General features: G+C 42.3%; 1 long non-coding RNA gene and 1 pseudogene across 1 annotated transcript; one reads left to right on the forward strand and one right to left on the reverse strand.

Annotated features, from left to right (window-relative positions):
* Positions 1-5,959: 5,959 nt before the first annotated feature.
* On the forward strand, positions 5,960-18,502 carry LOC140275059 (uncharacterized). The gene is made up of 3 exons (XR_011908384.1): positions 5,960-6,047; positions 17,807-17,852; positions 18,334-18,502. It is a non-coding gene; the product is annotated as an uncharacterized lncRNA (long non-coding RNA).
* LOC140275591 (uncharacterized) lies at positions 6,960-11,352 on the reverse strand (annotated as a pseudogene).
* Positions 18,503-20,206: the final 1,704 nt, after the last annotated feature.

Below are 20,206 nucleotides of genomic sequence, written 5' to 3' on the forward strand. Positions count from 1 at the left end.
AATTTATTAAACCTTTGATCTTAGTGCAGTACTGTTCAGTGTTGTGTGGGACCTTCAGCTCACAATATCTCTTGTACATGACTTTGTTTTAAGCCAACAATTCAGTGCCTCTCAACCTTGGAGAATTATTCAATTAACCTTTGACTTTCTTCATACTGGTTAGCATTATGTTGGAATGCCCTACAGCTCTCATTTTCACTTGCAGACAACTCGATCTGAGCTCCATTTATGAAAATATTACACCACCTTACAGCCTTATTGAACGACTGATTAGAAGTTGAACATTTTGAACTCACATTCAACTTTAAATTCTTTCACTATTGCCTTTCTTTAAATTTTTGATAGAATTCTGCTTCTTTGGCAAGTACATTATTTTAGCTATCAGCATTCAGACAGCTGTTTCACAGCATCTTCTAGTTAAAAATTTGTGATGGTACTGATTATCTGATATTTTTCTTGGCATTTGTATCAAATTTGAAATTCTAGTATCTTAGCAACACCACTGACAACTAAGTAAGTATCTCCATCTCTGTTGAGATGTTATTTTCACCCAAGTTAGAAATTGCAATAAGCTTTGTTGTATGAAGAGAAACGTTGCAATTGTTGACCAGATAATGTTTTCAAGGTAAAAGCATTCAATGTTGCAAGAAAAACCTTATTACCCTATACCATCGTCTTGAACTAAGATATAGGTGAATCCACCTGGTTGAGCCATCTCTGGGAGCTTTGGTCTCGGATGCTCCAGTAATTCCATTTTTGTTTTTTAAGTTCTCTCTAGACTTTTCACATCCATGTGTTGCTACAAGTGTCTAAACTTCTTGAATATCCTTTCATTTTGACTAGCTCCATCAAGTTGACTGTATTATTTTTTATGCAACTAAACTAAGAAAAGTTAGAATTGACAAGGGCATCCATCCATCCATCCATCCATCCATCATTTACCGCTTATCCGGGGGTCGGGTCACGGGGGCACCAGCTTTAACAGAGAAACCCAGACGTCCCTGTCCCCGGCCACTTCATCCAACTCTTCCCGGGGGACCCGAGGCGTTCCCAGGCCAGCCGAGAGACATAGTCTCTCCAACGTGTCCTGGGTCTTCCCCGGGGTCTCCTCCCAGTGGGACGTGCCCGGAACACCTCACCACGGAGGCGTCCAGGGGGCATCCTAACCAGATGCCCGAGCCACCTTATCTGACTCCTCTCAATGCGGAGGAGTAGCAGTTTTACTCCGAGCCCCTCCCGGATGACTGAGCTTCTCACCCTATCTCTAAGGGAGAGCCCAGACACCCTGCAGAGGAAACCCATTTCGGCCGCTTGTATTCGCGATCTCGTTCTTTCGGTCACTACCCACAACTCGTGACCATAGGTTAGGATGGGAACGTAGATTGACCAGTAAATAGAGAGCTTCGCCTTCTGGCTCAGCTCCTTCTTCACAACGACAGGTCGGTGCAGAGCCCGCAACATTGCAGACGCCGCACCGATCCGCCCGTCAATCTCACGCACCATTCGTCCCTCACTTGTGAACAAGACCCTGAGATACTTGAACTCCTCCACTTGGGGAAGGATCTCATTCCCGACCTGGAGAGAGTATTCCACCCTCTTCCGGCTGAGAACCATAGTCTCGGATTTGCAGGCGTTAATTCTCATCCCAGCCGCATCACACTCGGCTGCGAATCGCTCCAGTGAGAGCTGAAGGTCACGGCCTGACGACGCTAACAGAACCACATCATCCGCAAAAAGCAGAGACCCGATTCTGAGGTTGCCAAATCGGACACCCTCAACGCCCTGGCTCCGCCTAGACATTCTGTCCATAAAAGTGAGGAACAGAATCGGTGACAAAGGGCAGCCCTGATGGAGTCCAACCTTCACCGGAAACATATCCGATTTACTGCCAGCAATGCGGACCAAACTCTGACACCGGTCATACAGAGACCGAACGGCCCCTATCAAGGGGTCCGGCACTCCATATTCCCGGAGCACCCCCCACAGGACTCCATGAGGGACATGGTCGAACGCTTTCTCCAAGTCCACAAAACACATGTAGACTGGTTGGGCGAACTCCCATGCACCCTCCAGGATCCTGCCGATGGTATAGAGCTGGTCCACTGTTCCACGGCCAGGACGAAAACCACACTGCACCTCCTGAATCCGAGGCTCGACTGTCCGACGGAACCTCCTCTCCAGTACCCCTGAATAGACCTTACCAGGGAGGCTGAGGAGGCTGAGGATACCCCTATAGTTGGAACACACCCTCCGGTCCCCCTATTTAAAGAGGGGGACCACCACCCCGATCTGCCAGTCCAGAGGCACTGTCCCCGATGTCCACACGATGCTGCAGAGGCGTGTCAGCCAAGACAGCCCTACAACATTCAGAGCCCTGAGAAACTCAGGACGGACCTCATCCACCCCCGGGGCCTTGCTGCCGAGGAGCTTTTTGGCCACCTCGGCAACCTCAGCCCCAGAAATGGGAGGCCCCGTCTCCGAGCTCTAAGACTCTGCCTCCTCCGAACACGTATTGGTAGGATTGAAGAGGTCCTCGAAGTATTCCCCCCACTGACTCACAACGTCCCTAGTTGAGGTCAGCAACGCCCCGTCCCCACCATACACAGTGTTGACTGGTGCCAAGTGCACATATGGACACCCTTATGCCTGAACATGGTGTTCGTTATGGACAGTCCGTGACTGGCACAGAAGGCCAACAACATAACACCACTCTGATTCAGATCGGGGTGCCTTTCCTCCCAATCACACCCCTCCAGGTCTCACTGTCATTGCCCACGTTAGCATTGAAGTCCCCCAGCAGAACGAGGGAGTCTCCAGTAGGAGCATTCTCTAGTGCCTCCCCCAGGGATTCCAAAAAGGGTGGGTACTCTGAACTGTTGTTTGGCGCATAAGCACAAACAACAGTCAGGACCCGTCCCCCTACCCGAAGGCAGAGGGAGGCTACCCTCTCGTCCACTGGGGTAAACCCCAATGTACAGGCACACAGCCGGGGGGCAATGAGTATGCCCACACCTGCTTTGCGCCTCTCACCATGGGTAACTCCAGAGTGGAAGAGAGTCCAACCCCTCTCAAGAAGACCAAGCCGTGCGGCGAGGTGAGTCCGACTATATCTAGCCGGAACCTCTCAGCCTCGCACACCAGCTCTGGCTCCTTCCCCAACAGAGACGTGACATTCCACATCCCAGGAGCTTGCTTCAGTAGCCGAAGATCAGACCACCAAGGCCTCCGCCTTCGGCTGCTACCCATTTCACATGGCACCCAACCCCCTTGGCCCCTCCCACGGGTGGTGAGCCCGTCGGAAGAGGGACCCACCTCATGTGTTCGGGCTATGCCCGACCGAGCCCCATGGGCACAGGCCCGGCCACAAGGCGCTCGCCTGGCCCCAGACTCATTGGGGCACGCAAACTCCCCCACCACGATAAGGTGACAGCTCATGGGAGAGTTTGCAAGGTCCATTATTATTAAAAAACATGTTAGCCTTAGTGAAATAGGTTCTGCTGGTCGCATTGATGTGATTAGGTCTTAGCACATTTCCTGTGATAATTATCTATCCAATCAGTGGTCCAGTGTCAGCACCTAACTGTTTAGCAATAGTTCAACATGCTTTGAAACTCAACTGAAGTAGCACAAAATAAGTATAAATAAACTTAGCACAAAAAGTAAGGACATTTGTGTTTAGTTGATTATTTCTTTGTTGTTAACAATGCTTCCTGGCAATAATTCTCATAGCATTGGAAAGCCTCTTTATTTCCCTTTTAAACTGTGCCACATTTGTAAGGGAAATGTACTTAAGGGATGAGCAGCAGAGTTGAGTATGTGGGTTGCTCCCATGAAAAAACTTGCCAAATCTTCCCTTCCAAATACCTTATTCTGCTACTGACTATTGTTTGGTGTCATTTATTGGATAAGATGATTGAAGTCTGAAGAAACTAGACATATTGGCAATTTAACAATTTCTTAATTTCACAAAAAGGGGCCTCAGCAGCATGTAGAAGAATCATAAACAGCCACAACAGCCTGGTAACTCCTCCTCAAGCTGGTCACCAGCTGTGGGATGGCATCCCATTATTTAAACAGGATTTGTCAGCCAATGTGGTTATGTTGGTCAGTTTGGCACGCCCAAGCTGATCCCACATATTCAATTAAATTAAATTCAATTTTGTTTATACAGCGCCAAATTACAGCAATTGTCATCTCAAGGCACTTAAATAATATAGTCCAATTCAAGCCAATTGGAATTAAATTAATTGTAATCATAATCCAATTAATTCATGTAGAGACAATTCAAAAAATAATATCCTAGCTAAGGAAACCAACAGATTGCACCGAAACTTGGCGACTGTGGAAAGGAACGACTCCCTTTTAACAGGAAGAAACCTCTGGCAGAACCAGACTCAGGAAGGGTGGCCATCCGCCTTGACCAGCTGGGGTTTGAGAAGACAGAAAAGAGGGAAAAGAGGGGGGAAAAACACCATAACACCATTCAAAGGATATCTATTGGAACATGGAAACACAAGTTAACCACAATAATGTCACATGTACATAATATAATTTGAGAAATTAAACAGGGGGAAAAAGAGAGCAAAGTGAGGAAAGGTGTGACAGATGAGGTCCCCCAGCAGTCTAAGCCTTTAGCAGCTTGACGATGGGATTTTTCAGGATTACCTGAGCCATCCCTAACTATAAGTTCAATGGGACTGCAGGAGGACCATTCCTAGGCTTTCAAAGTTTTTAAGATCCCACGTAATGAAAACAATACAATGTAAATCAAGAACAACCAAGTCATGATACAGTACCATTAGGGAGGTGTGACATGTCGGCTGTGGGTACAGGTAGGGTGTTGGAACAATTAACTCACCTAGAACACTAACAAAACAAAATAAATGATTGTGGATCTTAGGGAATACACCAAACACTGTGTCCTTCCTAGGAGAAGAGGTGAGGGTGGTTGAGGAATACAGTTACCTGGTAGTTTACCTGGACAACAGACTGGACTGGAAATGCAATACTGAGGCTATTCTTAAGAAAGGACAAAGCAGACTGTACTTTCTATAGAAGCTTTGGTACATCAGTGCCTGCACCAAGATGTGGCATATCTTCTATAAATCTGTGTTGGAGAATACAATCTACTTTGCAGCCATCTGTTGGGGCAGCAGACTCAGAACCAGTGACTCAAAAAAACTGAACATAGTGATAAAGAGGGCTGTCTCTTTATCTATCTGCTGTCTGTGCTGGAGACTGCTCTGGAACCCCTGGTTCTGAATGTACTAAAGAGAATGCTGCACAAGTTGATGAGCTTAAACAATACTGCTCACCCTCTACATAACATAGTGTTAAACAAAGTAATGTGTTCAGTAAGCAGCTTCTTCAGCTTTGCTGTAACGCAGAATGATCCAGGAGGTTATTCCTACCAGCAGCAATAACCATGCATAATGACAGTTTATAATAATTGTGCCAGAAAAAAAAATTCCATTTAATTTATTTAATATGGAAACCTGCCATAATATTTACATATGTTTACTCTTAAAACAGACAGATCTGTCATGATTCAGTTATGGTCTTTTGGGCTGAGTTCCGTAAATATTTACTTGGCACATCCTATATATTGAATAACAATACTCTGTACAAGTGTATCATCATCGTAATATTCAGCATCATTTGCACAGGTGAATTTCTCCATATGAGCTACCAAGTCAGTCAAACATTGAATGATAATAATTCATTTTCAAAACAGAAAGAAAGCATGACATTCCACATATTTCAAGCTGTGAAACAGACCTTTACTGCGGTAATTAGAGGGATAAAATGTTCACAGCCTGCTTTTTAAAAATTTTAATATCTAACTGATAAACCGTTATATGTTCATTTACATTCCTACCGTGTCTAACCAAATGAGGATTGCGATATGGCTTTAAGCCCTTCTGTCTGCTAAATGTGTGATGATCTTCACTTAAGCTGCTCTGCACAGAACATTAAAGCCATGATGAAACTGTTTGGATTTTGTGTTATTATCATTCAGCTGTCTTTGGCAGCAGGACTGAATTCTGGTAAGATCATTACACTTTTTAAGCTGGCACAAAAGTATGGCTTTGTTTAAAAATATACGTAAACAATAGCTTTAATATTTGACTTTATATGTGACTTTTTGGTGAAGTTCCTTAGACAATCTGTATCAACAGTTTTGGAAGTGTACTACATATCAATTGGTACTATATTTTCTCTTTTATTTGGGTGTGAATTATTGATGGGGACAAGAAGTTTTGCATTGTCCCCATAAAGAGCTGTGACCACAAACTACTAAACTGACCAGCCATTTCTATTCTATTGTATTTTGTGCCATTTCACACAAAACTGACACAGAGCACTTTTGATAAAGATAAGCATCACAATTCCCTTTTAGCAAGCACTTGGCACATTTGATATCATCTGGTGAGTTAGCAGAAAATTAGATATGTACAATCTGTACGGAATGCTTGTTCACACATTCACTTCTTTGTGTGAGATGCATTCTTACAATAGGAAATCCTGAATAACTGCATCTGAATAACATAAACAGGAGGCACAAGGCAGGACATGGCACAAAATAGTGTTGTTTTATTAATGCAGGAGGCTTTATTCAAGCATCAATCGAATCCAATATACCAAAGGCCATAGTTGGTTGCTGCCATCCTATTGTTTCAATATTGGCATCATTCATTTAAAGGGTGTGGTGCAAGTATGGTTTTATCGGCAATACACATTAGAACTGGCTGAATCACAGAAACTATTCTGTGATCTTGTGCTTAGACCCAGTCTTTCCAATGCATGAATAGGGGATACCAGTGTCTACCATGAAGGAGTATTCTTCTATATCACCATCAATATGGTGGGCTACTGCTGCTGCTGTGATGAAATAGCTGGTGCCATAGTGCCCCCCTCAGGCTCCTCTGGGAGGGGGTATTGTTACTCTGACCCTAAACTCATGCAAGGATTGGTTGAGCAGTCTCTATGTTGGTGTTACAGGTCCTGAGTGTCAGGACTGATGAAACAGTGATGTGCACAATCTGAAGAATAAATAAACAGCAGAGAACAATGAAGACCGGAGCGCTGCTGTTAGCATCCAGATTGCGTCTCATTTATTGATTACAACAGAACTGTTTCAGTGTACAACATTGATGCTTTACATGACCTTTCTTTTTCTCAAACGTAATAATTACGTTTACCACATCCTTTTACTTTGCCATCCTTCACTTCAATAAAGGCAACTAAGTGTATTAAACAGGATTAATTAACTGTTCTGAGCTTTACTGCATTTAACTGCATATTGACTGGTCTAAACATCAACATGTACTCAATTTTTAACTTACTACCTATCAAAACTAGTATTACCAGACTTATAACTAATGTAAAATTTAGCATGGCATTCTTTCAACATTAACCTCAGAATTTCCCACACTTAATGAACAGAGAATGGTTTCTCTCTTTACTTTTAACTTCAGCTGGACTCACTTTACTTTCAGTGTCACTAAATAACATTCATTGAAGATGATTTAAACAAAATCATTAGAAAACTCCCAAAGCCGGAGTTGGTAAAATATCACGGCCTTTTAATCACCTAGCCCCACGAGACTTCCCCGGCGTGGGCTAGCATCCTGCCAAGCTAACCCTCTGCTGATAAAACTTAAATATATTAGCAGAACGGCGCACATAAACCGTGTCAAAGTACCATCTACTACTAAAAGAATCTGTAACCATTTTACAAGATAGTTCTGGTGTGTTTTCACCGTGTACTGACCTGAAGAATAAATAAACAGCAGAGAACAATGAAGACCGGAGCGCTGCTGTTAGGATCCAGATTGCGTCTGACGTAAACAGGAATTCCGCCCCGGAAACCAACCTGGAATCCACGCCCCCCCCCGAACCCAGGTTCCACTTTACCACTACTGTTATTACATTACGTTCAGGAAAGCACTAAATACAGGCAGGTTAATATGCCGATATACAAACAGAATATTATTTGTTTAAAAAATTTAAAAACATTAAACATTTTAGGGTTTTTTTAGGTGCACCACCTTGGTGTCCAGGTTGATACCATCCCCAAACATTATGTTTATGTTTATGCATTTAGCAGACACTTTCATCCAAAGCGACTTACAAATGAGGATATAACATAAAAGCTAACAGTAAGCTACGTAAAAGGAAACCACTAGTCAGACTCTGTCAGAGGTGACAGGAGTGACAGTGTAGAGACAGAGTGCAGCAATAGAGGAAAGTACAGAAAGAGACAGTGCAGTAGAGTGGGTAGGGAAGTACAGGGTTAGTGCGAGGATAGGAAATGCTATCTGAAGAACTGGGTCTTCAAGAGTTTCTTCAAGACAGACAGGGACGACTCTGTTCTTGTAGCACTTGGTAGGTCATTCCACCATCGTGGAACGACACATGAAAAGAGTTTGGATTGTCTTAAGTGTGGTGTAAGCACTGCTAGACAACAATCCTTTGATGACCGGAGTGACCGAGTTGTGACATAAGCTTTTGCAAGAGCGTTCAAGTAGATGGTAGACGTTCCATTAAGGACTTTGTAGGCTTTCTGGGCCATCTGCAGAGGTTTCACAGCACAGGCTGGGAGACCAGGTCGGAGAGTCGAGTCGGTGCAGTAGACGAGGCGGGAGATGACCATAGACTGCACCAGGAGCTGGGTGGCGTGTTGGGTTGGATATGGCCTGATCTTTCTTATGTTAAGTAATGCAAAGTGGCACGATTGAGCACATGATCTTTGAAGGTTAGTTGGTCATCAATCATGACACCCAAGTTTCTAGCTACCTTTGATGGAGCAAGAGTTAGGGATTCAGTTTGGATGCAGATGCTGTGGTGTATGGTTAGTTTGGCTGGGAAGAGAAGCAGTTCAGTTTTTGAGAGGTTTAGTTGGAGGTGATGGCCTTTCATCCATTTCGATATTTCAGAGAGACAGTCTGAGATTTGTGCTGAGACGATTCGTGTGGTCATCAGATGGGAATGACAGATAGAGCTGGGTATCGTCAGCATAGCATTGGTATGAGGAACCATGTGATCAGATGATCTGGTCCAGTGAGGTGGTGTATATGGCAAAGAGAAGAGGTCCCAGTACTGAACCATGGGGGACCCTTGTGGCTAGGTGGTGCACTGTAGAAGTGTGACCAAGCCAAGATACTTTGAATGACCGACCAGTGAGGTATGATTCAAACCAGGAGTGTGCTCTCCCTGTGATCCCAATGCTAGTGAGTATGGACAAAAGGATGCCGTGGTTGACAGTGTCAAATGCAGTCGATAAGTCGAGGACGATAAGTGCTGTCACTCTGGCTTCTTTTAAGGCTTCTGTCACAGCCAACAGAGCCATTTCAGTGGAGTGACCACTTTAAACCCAGATTGGTTTGGGTCAAGGAGGTTATTTTGTGAGAGGTAATCAGTGACCTACTTAAAGACCGCCCTTTCAATGGTCTTAGACAGAAACGGGAGGAGAGAGACCGGCCAATATTGAATTGGAGGGAGGGAAGGTTTCTTGAGCAGCGGTGTAATCCGAGCTTGCTTGAATGTGGTAGGAAATGTGCCCAATGTCAGTGAAGCATTAATCACATGTGTGACTGCTGGAGTTACAGTAGGAGCAATGGATTGGAATAGATTAGTGGGAGCAGGGTCCAGCGGGCATGTCATAGGACGACTGAGTTTAGATACATAGCTCTCAGTGAGAGGGGTGAATGAAGACAATGATGCAATAGGACTTCCGCATGCTGAGTTTGTGGCACAAGGTTCAGGTGTGGGCATTTCAGTAAACTGTTTGTTTATAGCTGCCACTTTGTCAGTAAAAAATGAGGCAAAGGTGTCTGCCGTCCGATTGGTAGCAGGTGATGGAGGGTTAAGTAGAGTTTTGAAGGTGGAAAAAAGTTTCCGAGTGTCAGTAGTACTCTGAATCTTGTCAATGTATAAAGACTTTTTTGCATCAGTGACACTGGATGAGAATGATGACATTAGTGCCTGGAATTTAGTTAGATCTACAGGATCTTTTGATTTGTGCCATTTCCTTTGGGCAGCTCTGAGGTTGGTACGCAGCGATCGGAGAGTATCATTGAGCCAAGGGTGGGACTGGGAGGATCGAGCGGGTATGGTGGTTAGAGGACACAGACTATGCAGACATGAGCTCAGTGTAGAGCAGAGGGACTCCGTGGCATCATTAACCTCAAGGGAGGAGAATGTGCTGGAGGTTGGAAGAGTGGAAGCAACAACGGAGGAGAACTGGGAGACAGGTTGCGGTGGAAGGAAACCATAGGGTCTTCTCGGGAGACTCACTCTGAACTGAATGAAATAGTGCTCAGAAAAGTGCAGCGGTGTGACAGACAAGGCCTCTGTAGCACAGTTTCTTGTGAAAATGAGATCTAGCTCTTTGCCAGCTTTATGAGTCGGAGGACTGCTGATCAGTTGTAGCTCAAACGAGTACATTAAAAACAGAAAATCTGAAGAGTTAGGACTGAAGGTGGATATTTATATCACCAAGGATCATTTTGGGACAGTCATGCTCCGGGATAGAAGAGAGCAAGGTGTCTAGTTCATCTAGAAAGTCACCGAGTTGTCCTCGTGGACAATATACGACAATCACGTAGATTTTGACTGGTGCAGTTACCAAGATGGCGTGGTATTCAAAGGTATTGTATTTCGCATTAGGTATTAGTTGGTTGTATTTCCATTTGTTGGAAATGCTCCACCACCTCTCCCAGATGTACGAGAGTTGTGGGAGAATGAGTAGTTGGTCAAAAGGGCATCCGGGGTCGCATTGTTTTCAGGCTTAATCCAGGTCTCAGCGAGAGCCAGGATATCAAGTGACAGGTGGTTAGCATAAGCCGTAATGAAGTCTGCTTTGTTTACTGCTGATTGGTAGTTCCACAACCCCATAGACAAGGGCGTGTCACAGAGTAAAGTATGTTTTGGAGAGCAGAGGTTTTTAAGGTTGCGGTGGCGTTTGGTTGTGTGAAACCTTCCCCGTGAGCTGGAGACAACAGGAATGGGATTGAGGCACATTTTAAAACAGGTAGGTCAGACTCACATGGATAAGGATAAGGCAAATAGGACAGGGTTGCCTTGTTCAGTGGCCTTGCTCAGTGGACAAAAATGTTTTTACCCGAGAATGGCTGATGCTTCAGGTGTAACCCCTTATTTTATGCTGTGCGCACAATTGTACACGGCTGAGTTTGCCCACCGAGAGTTAACCAAGAAGTGGTTTCAGAGAAGGGAGTTCACAGCCCCTGATTACTCTGATTACTATAACACTGCATCGGACAGGAGATTGTTAAACTGAGGTTTGGATTGTGCTCTTCCAAAAATCTCAGGAGCCTCTCCATCCTCCATGGTGAAGTGTGTTTGCCCAGGTCACCCTCTTCCTGGGGTTGGGCGATAATTTCCTCCTGGTGCACTGACATACACCTGAAAAGGTGGCAATGATGTGGCTCTTGCGTGGCCAGCCATTTGCTCAGTTTACTGGGTTGGGGGTTTAGTTACAGTGGACTGAGGGATTATTGTCACATTGAGCAGAGCTTGGCCCAAAGATGAGCTTGGTTTGGCTCAGCCTTTTCCTCCCTCTCCTGTTTTACCTTTAGTGAAGAATATAAACACAGTCAAATACTCTGATAGATAACTGATAGAAATAAAAACAATACGCGATTTCAACATCATGTATTCAGATGTGTCATAAATCTAAAAAAAAAACTTTTAGGGCGGTGCAGAGCTTTTGAAATTTGAGGTAATATTGAGGCATTCTGAGGCTTTTTGAAAGACCATTATGGTGACTCATGAAGTAAGGGAAAGTTACTAGGTGGCACCGTAGTTAGGGCCTTGGTGCCACCTATTGTGCCAGCGCCGAAAATTCACCTCTTATAAATTTATGAAACTTGGCACACACATAGAAGATCCCGGCCCTACAGGATGTTGGCCATTTTGGTTCAAAGACCCCATTGTAGAATTTTACAGAAATTACATTTAACAAACTCCTCCTCCATATTGCTGGTCAGTATAACTGTATAACTTCAAATGTGGCCAGACAACAGAAAACAAATTGATGATACTTAATGTAAAAAAACTGACTTTTTGTAGAAAGATGTGTCCATGGCAGTATGATGAATTTCAATATGATATCATGACACCAAAAGTCAATATGAATCACTCATTTGTCATCCCTAAGGCACCAAATTTAGAGTTTTGATAGGGTTTTCGTTCTTATTAACGAAGTCCCACCTTAAACAGAAAGAACCACACAAGAGATCAATATAAAGTTCAGCTTTTGCAAAAGGGGAGAGCCGTCGCTGCTTCAGCCACAGGTGTATGTGTCAAAGCAACCAACAACAATCTCCGACTCCCTCTTTGCAGCAGCCTGGTTTTATTCAGTGATAAGAAAAGGAGAAGAGCTTTACAAAACAAAAGGTTGCATAGAAATTTCGGAGCGTGTGAATCTGTCTAACATTTAGAGACACATCTGCAACTTCAGAGTGTGAGACCTTGACGATAATCATTCTAAGAGATACATCTACAAATTAGTTTGAATCAGGCATTGTGCGTTGTAGTTTGAAGTCAGTTAAACTCAGTTGACCTCCGGAAGGCTCTGTCCTGAAGCATCTCCCTTTGTTCATACTCACACACACATTTCATCATCACATGATTAGAACTAATGCAGTATAAGATCCATACATGATCACACATGATTTTTATGGTATAGCATATGAGTGCAATTAAAGCTCAGGACTATAATTGTAAAACAGGGTATATCAAGAGATAACAACTAAAAACTCTAACAAGTTTAATCACTTTTGTGCCTTGTAGCCCCACCCACTGAGAGTAGGAAGTGATATTTTCTGAATTTTGACATATGGCTTCATGATTTAATCTTCATAGTTTGTCAGGAAAAGTGTAAGCTTTGCATTATACTATCTTATAAAATTGTATATTTTCCCCAATGTATCCATGGGGAATTTCCATTCTTGAAACAGGAAGTTCCTGTACCTGACAGATACAGCATCCAGTCTTCCCCAAATTTTGCATATTTAAGGAGAGTCCAACTTTGAATATATCTCCATGCAAATATTCTCGGTGTGTTGAAAATGGCACTAAAGTGCCATCAATTATATATCATCAATTCAGTCCTGCTTATAACTTACACCCACATGTATGAAATACATATGGCCACCTGCTACAGATCTACGAAGAAAGCCTTCTTGAAATCTATTAGCTAATTCAAACAGAAAGTTGGCCATTTTTTTTTAATGAATTGTGACTTTTTGTGCAATTTTGGCATTTTTCTAGTGCTTACATTTGAACAAACTTGTCCTGCACATTTCATCATATCACCCTGAAACTTGGTTCATATAAGCACAAGGCCCTTCTGGTTAAAATTTATTGAGAACTTTACCTTTCATCAAAGGGCAAGGCTTTGGCGCCTAATAATTATGATGTTTCACTATTTAACAAAAACTTTTCATATTTGACACATACATCATCCAGTCTTCAACAAACTTCAGAGCTTTGATGAATGTGCTCTCTTGAAAATATATATATATGTCTCTATTCTATTCTATTCTATTCTATTCTATTCTATTCTATTCTTTTACTGTTACTGTAGTTACTGTAGAAGTTACTGTTACTCAGTCGCACATTGTTCTACAACACTGATATTTGACATAATTGACAACAGTCCCAGCCTTGACAGTCTGCATTTCAGTATCGACTTATGGTCACAGCACCACCTAATGGGTGCTTGGAGGAGACAATCTCTATGTCCTTTACAGCTTTCATATGAATTATGTCCCCAAATTTATATATCCTGCCATTTAAAATGTTTAAGTAAATAGATAAAAATTTATGACAGTCTGAACAGCACAAATCAGATTTTTTTCAAATCAGACCCAGGCCACTTTCATATGTGGTCCTAAATACATATCTAATGTTTTTCTAATGTTTTTCAAAGCAACCTCAGTCTGAACGATCACATCATTCATCTGACTTTTCTGTAAAAATGTAAACAATGGACAACAGTGGAAAGAAACTGAGGATTTGGAATCAAAATCCTCATAAATTTGTCGGCTCTGATTGCCTGACAACTCCAGAGTTGATACACACGTTGACATGTGTAACATCCATATTTATTTCTGTAAATGCAGCGCTTTGGGTCACTTCAGGGCCATAGAGTGTTCACACTGGACTCTGATGGCGGTCACATTTAAATCATAATGTGAACAAAAACAAAAAAAAAAAATTGAAATTGAGCATTAAGACCTGCAGTGTAAACATAATCTTAGAGTTATGTCATCTCCAGAAATACTCAAATGACTCAGCAGTTGTTGGGTGTATCAGTGATGGACAAAAGAATGAGTACATGCAACTTGTCAGCACTGTGGTATGGTGTGGGAACGATCACTTAATCTTGAACACAAACTAAACAAAAGAGACAATTGTAGATTTTTTGGTGGATCAGGAATAAGCCAAACCCTATCCTAGCTGAAGAGGTGGAGGTGGTTGAAAAATACAGTTACCTGGCGGTTTCCCTGGACATTAGACTAGACTGGAAATGCAACACACAGGTCGCCTTCAAAAAGGGACATAACTTACTGTACCTCTTGAGGAAGCTAAGCTCCTTCAATATCTGAACAACATATTTTCAACAAGAGAGTGCACTTTGCTTTGCAGCTATCTGTTGGGGCAGCAACATCAGAGCCAGTGACTCAAAGAAACTGAACAAACTGATAAAGAAGTCTGGCTCTGTGCTAAGCATTGTTTTGGAGCCCCTGGAATTGACTGTAAAATGAAGAATGCTCACAAGTTAAAAAGCACAAAGAACAACACTGCCCATCCTTTTCAGGCATTGTGTAAAAACAACAACATACCATATCCCATTTGTCCCTTCTGAGCATCCTAGACATAGACTGTGTACTGTACAGTCTGTGTGTTCATCTGTTACAGATAAAACAGGAGTTGTCCATCCTCCATTGTAGCCCTTTTGTGATGTGTGGATTGATGGGTATTTTGACCATTGATTTGTAATTCGACCATGGTCCTTTACTCTGAACTACCAGAGCTGATCCCTTGTTCCTTTTTTTATTTCAGGATTTTTTATTCTGTTCGATATCACCAAAATAATACAGATTTAATTTTTCTCTGCTTCACTGTTGAATGTATAAGCTTTACATTCTGTATATTTGTGCTTCTAACTGTTGCTTTTATTATCATTCCTATGTACTTGTGGTGCAAATGTGTCTTAATATGCATATGACAAATTAGAGGGTAAACCTAATCCATTCAAGCTAATAATAGGAGCGTAAATCAGGTTTGTGCATGTGTGTACAGCTCATCAATGATTGATAAAATTGATCAAATGGAGCAATAGGCACACAGCTTTATAAATCTAGCAAAACAAATGTGTCTGCACATTTCTGCCTAGTTCATAGACACAGCTTTAGTCATAAATCTACACACAGGTGGTTTATGAGATATATGATGAAAAAACTTTTTTCAAACAAGAGGTGTTCACAAGTAATTTTTTACAAGTCCAAGTCAAGTCTCAAGTCTCTCGCCAACACTAAATCAAATTCAAATTCTGACCATAGAGCTGGATAATCCTCCATATAGGACAGTATAAAAATCGATCAATTGTAGGTTCAGTAAATAAAATCTACTGCAATGTGATTTGAAGAAACACACAAAGAATTATTTAATTTTCATAACTGTATTTTCTTCAAATAAAACAACTGTTGGATCATTATCATTAAAATCAACTTGTTAATCAACTTGCAGTAAACCACTTTCAACCACACTGCTGTATGAAAAGTGCTATATAAAAAAAGTTTGATTGATAAATTACGTAGGTATGCTTTTACTAGTCTCCATAGGCTAACTTTTTACAGATTGGGCAACACTATGGAGACTGTAACTGAAGACAATGGCATAGACTAATTTTCTGACACATGCTGGTGAAATGTTTACCCAAATTCTGTCATATCATATGGCCAACAGCAAATGTGCTATACAATCTGCCTGTTCACAGCATTAGTCCACAGTTTGTTGTGGTTAGTTTAATGTCTAACAGCTAATTTTAACATCTTTCATATTAGTAAGTGACTAACCGGTCCGGGTGCGTCTTCAGATGTTGGATGAAGTTTGATGTAGTTGAACCACAATTGTGTATCTTTGTGCTGCACTCTTTGTACACTGCTATTCGCTTCTTCCTCCAGCTCTTCCGGGGGGACCCCGAGGCGTTCCCAGGCCAGCTGAGAGACATAGACTCTCCAACGTGTCCTGGGTCTTCCCCGGGGTCTCCTCCCAGTGGGACATGCCCGGAACACCTCCCCAGGGAGGCGTCCAGGGGGCATCCTAACCAGATGCCCGAGCCACCTCATCTGACTCCTCTCAATGCGGAGGAGCAGCGGTTGTACTCCGAGCCCCTCCCGGATGACTGAGCTTCTCACCCTATCTCTAAGGGAGAGCCCAGACACCCTGCGGAGGAAAACCATTTCGGCCGCTTGTATTCGCGATCTTGTTCTTTCGGTCACTACCCACAACTCGTGACCATAGGTGAGGATGGGAACGTTGCTTGACCAGTAAATAGAGAGCTTCGCCTTCTGGCTCAGCTCCTTCTTCACAACGACGGGTCGGTGCAGAGCCCGCAACACTGCAGACGCCGCACCGATCCGCCCGTCAATCTCACGCTCCATTCGTCCCTCACTCGTGAACAAGACCCCGAGATACTTGAACTCCTCCACTTGGGGAAGGATCTCATTCCCGACCCGGAGAGAGCATTCTGCGTGAAGCCATTGAATGCAAATGTAATGATCCAAGGCACTCCCAGTGAACTTGTAGCATTTGTCATTGTCATGTCTGATATTGAAGATGCGGGCTTAACACATGGCACATGTGTGTTGGTTGGTTGGTGTTTACATCTGGCTCAGAGAAGTAGATAGCATACACAAACACAAATGGAAAAGACGAATAACAGCTAAATAATAACATGAAATAACGGTTGTTCCTGAGTCTTGAGAGAGTCTTGAGTCAAAATCAAGTCTGAAGTCTTTAGGGGTCGAGTCTGAAGTCACAGTTTAGTGCGACTTAAGTGCAACTCGAGGCCAAGTCCCAAGTCCGAGTCCGCAGCTGTGTTTCAAACTCACACCAATGTAGTACCGCTTCAAGTTGTATTCTTTCATCACAGATATGCATTTGTTGCACAGTAAACAGACCAGTGTAGTACTGGTCATGGCAGGCAAAAAAAATAATTGTCCATCCATTCACTCTGGAACTGGCGGTTTTCCAAATCAATTTTCTATTTCTTCGGTTTTGAGAGCGCCATGCTGGTGCTGACCTCTCTCACCCATGAGCCAAGGCAACTGCAGTGCAGTGCTGTGATTGGTGCGATTGGCTGCATTTGGCTGCGTGATTGGCTACTCCATCACGTGGCTATGTCACGCACGCAATGTAGATATTTACGAGTTTACCGTGTTTGATGTAATAATTTTTCTATATCATATATATTTACCGGCAGTTTTGCGGGCCACAAAAAAATTCAAGTTGGCCAGATCTGACCATTAGTCAAATAGGCTTAGCTTCGCTGTTAGTCCTTCCCGACATCCGCACTTCCGTCTCTAATCACACCACTTTTGCTTGCCAAGTGCAAGCAGTCTGCATGCCTAGGTGCTTGAATTTATACACCTGGGCACACTAGTATACACTTTATACAATATAGTGTATATATGCATGGTTTTGTGTATATGTGTATATATAAATATATAAAAGCATTTATTTTTTTATTTTTTTTGGGGGATAATTTCAGATTGGAATGTTCAGAGTGCAAAAACCAGCTCCATTCCAGGAAAACGGTAAGATACAACATCATGTAACTTCTGTTTTTAACCTTTTAAAGTCTATTTAAATTCCTCTGATGGGGAAATTATATGGATATTATATGGATATGTATGGAATGCCAGTTGATCATTTGGTATTGAATATTTGATAATTTGTTAATGACCAACATAAAGCTCATACTACATTCGTAAAGCACTCCACTTAAACAAATTCTTTATGAATAATTTCAGTGAAACTTATAAGATCCAGTGAATGAGAATATTTAATCCACTGGCTCACTTTACAACACTTAGATATAAAATTTGCCATGTAATGTTACAGTGACACCAAGATGATTGTCATCACTACAAATGTAGAATGGTAGCTTACAGAATTTATGGCTATGTATTGTGAACACATTGACAGTATAATTTGAATTACATTTTTTTTTTGCACTGTTCTGTAAAGGACACAAACAAACAAAAAGAAGTCTAATCAACACGATATGACCCTTAGGGAAGGTGACCATAAATTCAGCCATCAAACCATAGTTATAATGGAGGAGGACCCTACAGTGATTAAATCAGCTACTTACCTGTTTGAGAGACAACCCACTTCATCAAGTCTGCTGAGGTACTATAAGAAGACACTGCATATTCTGAGAGGAAGTCATATGTTTTTAACTAGAAATCATGATATTATTCTGGTTGGCCATGGCAGTAAGAACACCACAGGAATGCTCCAGCTAGCTGGTTATGGCCCTGAGGAACTTGCCAGATTTGTGTCCACCCTAAAAACTGAAATCCTCATTGGCCACGTTGGCACCATCAGCCTTATTAGCTGCAACCTTGGAAATTACCAGCACTTTGCATTGAGGCTTTTACAAGTTCTCCGTTCTGTCAGTGTGGAAACAAAGCTGTTCCTATACAACACTTTCCTCTCGGTTAATTCTGACGGAGAGATAATAACTGGAAGTGACAGTGTGTGGCGATACCACAACTACAGAAGCAGAGTCATTGCTCAACTAAACCAAAGAGGTGACTTGGTGACAAAAAGAGGACTTGGGTGTGCAGGTCCAGTAATTCCAAATTATAAAGGAAATATTCTATACGTTCAGACACTGGAGTGGCCAAGCCACCCTCAGATGTTTGTTCCAGTTGAGTTGCGCAAAAAGTACTCCTCTATTGACTGCTTGGAGGGGCTTACTTGGAGTTTGTTCTTTGAGGAGAACGAAAGAAGGCGTGCTCCCAATTATATACCAGACCACGACCACCTAAAAGCAATTTGGCTAAAAGAGCCAGAACTTACAGAAGAAGACAACATTATCCTTAAGCATATCAGTAACATACAGGACCTGCTTGTGGAGATACGATACAATGCCAGAGAGGAAGTTGCATTTGACCTATACTATGTTCTCAACGAATGTATTTATAGAGTACAAAAGGAAAATCTTAGTGTAAGTCTGGTGGGCAAGTTAATGAGAACTGACAATGAAGCTGAAATTGAAACTTTCCGTCAGAATTTCAGTTACCAGCAGAGTGAATCATCCCTGCTGGAGTTGCAACACGGTCTTAAAGCTTCTAAATTCAATGATTTCTGTCGCCAAACTTTTCAGTTCCAACAGTGTAACTACAACTGTGAGCGATGGGGCCGTTATTTCATGACAGCAGTGTTTGCAGCGTCAGTATGTAACTTTAGAATCTTCTCACTTTTCCTCATGAGTGTTATTGGTTGTGAAGTTGGACGTTCCAGGGGTACTGATAGCTCCCTTTGTACTGCCTTTATGGGAGAGAACCACCCCATGGCAACTGATCAACCCTGGCCTGAACAGCTGCGACGAGGATTCTATGGCTGCACCATTGACAACTATCAAATGGCACCACCGAGCAGACAGATTTTGTTAGATCAAATTGTTGCTAAGGAAAATGCTTTGTATGTTAAATCAAAGCTAGTGATGAATGCAATCAACCATGAGCAAACAGAGCTAGATATCTTTGGTAGAATAAAAGTCATGAATAAGTATGTGTTTTCATCTTATCTAGAATTTTTTCGAGGTACACCTGAGGGAAAGAAACTCAAAAGATGTACTCCCTTGTTACCTGATAATTAAAATGCACAATTATTGTGTAATGTGTGATAGCAATCTTTTTTAAATAGTGTATAGTTGGCTGTGATATCTTTCTGTGTTGAAATATCTCACAGATTATGCGAAATTACAACAATGCTTGAAAAGCTGCAAAATATAACTGCTAAAGCTTGCTGTTATATGAACTTATTTGATGCCAGTTGAATACATAGAATAATGCAAATCATCTACCCAGTTTAGTAACTTGAAGTGCAATTTGCAGGTTAACAACAATCACAGTGACTTAAAGAGAAATTACAGCTC

The sequence above is a fragment of the Leuresthes tenuis genome, unplaced genomic scaffold, assembly GCF_036924035.1.
Source record: "Leuresthes tenuis unplaced genomic scaffold, fLeuTen1.0.hap1 SCAF_18, whole genome shotgun sequence".
In the NCBI taxonomy this organism is placed as follows: Eukaryota; Metazoa; Chordata; class Actinopteri; order Atheriniformes; family Atherinopsidae; genus Leuresthes; species Leuresthes tenuis.